Source organism: Balaenoptera ricei, chromosome 14 (genome assembly GCF_028023285.1).
Source record: "Balaenoptera ricei isolate mBalRic1 chromosome 14, mBalRic1.hap2, whole genome shotgun sequence".
NCBI lineage: Eukaryota > Metazoa > Chordata > Mammalia > Artiodactyla > Balaenopteridae > Balaenoptera > Balaenoptera ricei.
In genome coordinates, this window is record NC_082652.1 from 20733015 (window position 1) to 20737838 (window position 4824).

Consider the following 4824-nt stretch of genomic DNA (forward strand, 5'->3'; position numbering starts at 1 on the left):
AATTCATTACATTATCCTCTCGACTTTTGCATCTGTTTGAAAATTCCCATAGGAAAAGTTTATATATACCAACAGGTTGGTCAATAACCGCTAGAGCCAAGTTTCACAGAAGATATCCTATTTGTTATGGGAGAAAACGGGGCATCTCTGCTCATCCAAAATCCCTAAAGAGCTCAGGACACCCTGAAGCTGTGGACTTTCTCTCCTGCCCCTTATCTCACAGGTCTGCTGCCAGAGCCAATGATCTTGATCTGTTAAAGAGCAGCACAATGCGTGCAAGTCATTTCGCTGGGTCTCCTTACCTGGTTATTCACAAGAGCAGGGAAGAAGAAACTCAAGACCTCCCCTGGGGAAACTACTGAGATGTAAATTCTATCTTCTGTTGCCCAATAGGAAAGGAGTGTTTGGTTAGGATGATGAGATGAGCATCCATGGGAGTGAGGGACAAATTCTGTTCCTAGTAGCACTGTGTGGTCATTGGGCAACCTGAACAAGTCCCATCCTCTCTGGGAGCTCCTCCTTTCTAAAGACAGGGACATATTACATATGGAAACAGCACTTGTAGGTGCTTGTTTCGGCAGCATGAGAGAAGTTCAAAAGATAGTTTTTTCCCATGTGTCTCCTCATCAGTATGACATCTCAGGGATAGTAATTTACAAAAAAGTATTCAGCAGATCCTAAGGCTGGTGCCACTCCTGACCTCTGGAGAGCTCTGGTTCAAGAAAGAGGTCAGAAATTCAATTCACAACTGGCAGGAAGTAGTGGGTCTGGGCTGAGGCAGGTGGGAGTGGTCCAAGTTTCTGTCAGCATGAATTAAAAAACGCAGCCAAAAAAAAAAAAAAAAAAAAAAAACGCAGCCAGCATTCCCTGACATCCAGGGGGTGAGGCTTGATAGCTAATGAGTCTGGGTCCAGAAAAAAACAGTGCAAACAAGGCTATCTAAAAGAGTAAAAACCAACCCAGAAAACAGGGTGACATAAGAGTTTGACAAAAGCAAGCACAGCACAGTAAGGCAATAAAACAAACACTTCATAATTATTTTAAATGACAAGGGTACTAATTATATAAATGATCCACACAGAAGTACATGCTCCAAAAATAAAAATGAAAATACAAAATACTAATCACAATACACAAATGTACTACATATCAGAAGCACATCTAGGGTAATAAAAGTAGAGCATTCAAAAAGTTATATTAATAAAAATAATATAGTGCTGGCATAATGATAAACACATATATCATTGGAACAGAATTGAGAGTCCAGAAATAAATTCATACATCTATGGTCATTTGATTTTTGACAGGGGTACCAAGACCATTCAGTGGGGAAAGGATAGTCTTTCAACAAATGGTGCTGGGACAGCTAGATATACACATGCAAAATACAACACCAAAAAAAAAAAAAAAAACCCACAAAATATAACACCAAAAGCACAAGCAACCAAAGAAAATACAGATTAACTAGACTTCATCAAAATTAAAAACTTTCGTGCATCAAAGGACTATCAAGAAAGTGAAAACACAACTCACAGATGGGAAGAAAATATCTCATATATGATAAAAGTCTATTATCCAGAATATATAAGAACTATTACAATACAGACAAACAAACCAATTAAAAAATGGGCAAAGGACTGCAATAAACGTTTCTCCAAAGAAGGTAAACAAATGGCCAAAAAGCACATGAAAAGATGTTCAACATCTTTTCATTAGTCATTAGGAAAATGCAAATCAAAACCACAATGAGATATCAGTTTTCCCCACTAGAATGGCAATAATTTTAAAAAGGGGAGGGGGGATAACAAGTGTTAGCAAGGATGTGGAGAAGTTGGAACTCGTATTGCTGGTGGGATGCAGAGGTGCAGCCACTGTGGAAACAGTCTGGTAGGTTCCTCAAATGGTTAAACTCAGAGTTATCCACAATTTCACTCCCAGGTATACACTCCCAAAGAACTTAAAACAGGTATCAAACAAAAACCTGCACATGAATGTTCATAGCAGCATTATCCATAACAGCCAAAAGGTGGAAACGACCCAAATGTCCACCAACTGATGAATGGATAAACAGAATGCGGTATAACCATGCAAAAGGAGGTTATTCAGCCGTAAAAAGGAATGAAATACTGGTACACTCTACAACATAGATGAATCTCGAAAACATTATGCCTAGTAAAAGAAGCCAGAAACAAAAGGTCAAACTTAGTGTGATTGATATGAAATGTCCAGAATAGGCAAATCCATAGAGACAGAAAGTAGAGCAGGGGTTGCCGGAGGATGAGGACCGGGCAGGATGGCTTGGGGGGGTGGGGGTGACTGCTAGCAGGTAGTAGGCTTCTTTTTGGAGTGAAGATGTTCTGGAATTAGAGAGAGGTGTACAACCTTGTGAACACACTAAAAACTGCCGAATTGTACACTGTAAAATGGTGAATGTTATGGTACCTGAATTATAGTTCAATTTAAAAAGTAGAGCATTTTTTTATTGTTAAATTTACTTAATTTCATTAAGTTTTGTTTTTAAATGTGTCTGTGTCTTGATGGCGCAGAACATACTGACATCTGAAGGCTTGTGTGCCCCGCTCTGCAATGTATTCGCCACCATCAGTTCCTACCTCATCCTCAATCTCCAGCTGCAAACCGATCCTCTAGACGTTACCTGAACACAGACTGCCAAGCTCTTCCAGGCTCCAGTACCTGTACTCATGCTATTCCTTCTGCCTGGAAACTTGTTCCCTCTGTCCACCTCATCCAATTCCATCTTGTCTTTTTTTTTTTTTTTTTTGGCCGCACTGAGTGGCTTGCGGGATCCTAGTTCCCTGACCAGGGATAGAACCCGAGTCCCTGGCAGTGAGAGCGCCAAGTCCTAACCACTGGACTGCCAGGGAACTCCCCCTTGTCTTTCGATACCAAACACAAACGATACTGGAAACTTGAAGCTCCTCTGACTTCGCCCTGCCCCAGCTCGGAAGATGTTCCTTTCTCTGTACATTCCTCTACAGTGGCATTTCTTATATTATATTGTAATGGTTTGGTCCCATGTTAGTCCTCTTCTCTCTTCCTTCTCCACCCCAGACTAGAACCCCAAGGAGGCACAACTTTCCTCTTCCATCTTGAGCACCAGTGTAGTGTACCATCCCTATCTTACAGATGAGTAGACAGGTTCAGAAAGGTTGAGTAATTTCCCCAAGATCATTAGACTTGTTAAAGGATGGAGTAGAGGAGCTGAGATCAAAACTGGACCATCTCAGATCCAGGGTTCTCCCTATCAGCACAGTGAGGTGGTTATTAGCAAAGGCTATGGGATCAGACTGCCTGGGTACATAGCCTGGCTCTTCCACTTATTATCTTTGTGGCTTTAGGCAAGTTACCTAACCTCTTTATGATTGTTTCTTCATTTATAAAACGAGGATAATAGTCCTACACGCAGGATTTTTATGAAGAATAGATGAAATAGTATATATAAAAGCACTTAGAACACTATTTGGCACATACTAAAGTGCTCAATAATGTGAGCTATGATGTTTATTACTGTCCCACATCGAGCTACTGTTTGGTAAACACTGGATGGCTGTGCATCATTCTATGCAGAGATTTCTGGGTTACCCATCCCACTGCCAAGTCAGGAATCCAGAGAGGGGATGTTAAAGCTCCAACAAGTAAATATACTACAGTGATAATACTTTGACCTTTTTAAGGCTCTTTGGGCTGACCATGGCCACAAAATGGAGAGGAAACCAAGTATTTTCTACCTCATTTCTAGATAATTTGGATTTTCTTAAGCCAACCAGCATCACCAGAGAAAAATCAGAGGCTCGGCTGGGTTTCAGCTTCTAATCCAAGATGGTGGCAGTAACAACAATAATATTAATGATAATAGCTCTTAATACATATGAAGCATTCTTCTAAATGCTTTACATATATTAACAACGTCATGTTTATTGGAGCAGATTTTCCTACTATAGCCAAGAGAGAAGAAAGTCAGAGGAAAAAGCAGAGTAAAATGGCTGATGGCAGAGCCACTCTGGGAATGGGAAGATTTCTCATAAATCTGATGACTTGTGAAGGTGACAAAAGGCCTCTCAGTGTTGGAAAGGACAAGCTCCTAGAAAGTGGAAATGCCCCTCCACTGCCTGGGCAGCAACAGCCTGGCTGCAACTGGGTGGAATTTCTACTTCTAATATCAGGACAATAAGGAAAGCTGCTGCCAATACTGCTTAAGACTCAAGAACATTCAGTGGTGATGGCTGAGTTCCAGCTGAGCCATTAAGGTAAATGTAGAGGAAAGTGCCAGGTAGAAATATCACTGGAAACTCACAGAACACATTGAGTGTTTGAAGCTGGTACTTAACCTCCTATCTTTGAAGTCAGGGTCTTGCCATGACGGGGCCAAACCGAGTCCACTTACGACGCCCCCTAACACGCACGTTTCTGTTATCTGGACTCCACAGTAGTAAGATGTTCATTCCCCTCATCCTTGTGTTTCCTTCCAGCCACAGTCACTCTACGATCGTGTTTGGGATTTTTTCTTCTTCTTGGTTCATTTTACTGTAAGAGTCTGAAGATTATATATTACATTTTTTTAAAAATATTTCCGGACATAAAAATTCTTTAAAGGATATTTCTTAAGAGGAGATGGGATAGAGTTACCTGTGGGAAAAAGTGGGTGAAGAGAACAGTGCGTATGATGGTGTAGAACTGGAGAGGGAGAGGGAACTGAGGGTAAAAGGAAGAGCGGCCCCTGACACAGAAGCTGCTCAACAACTGTTTGCTGACTGAGAGAATGAACAGCAACAGTGGAGTGAAATACCAGCATTCAAATTGTTC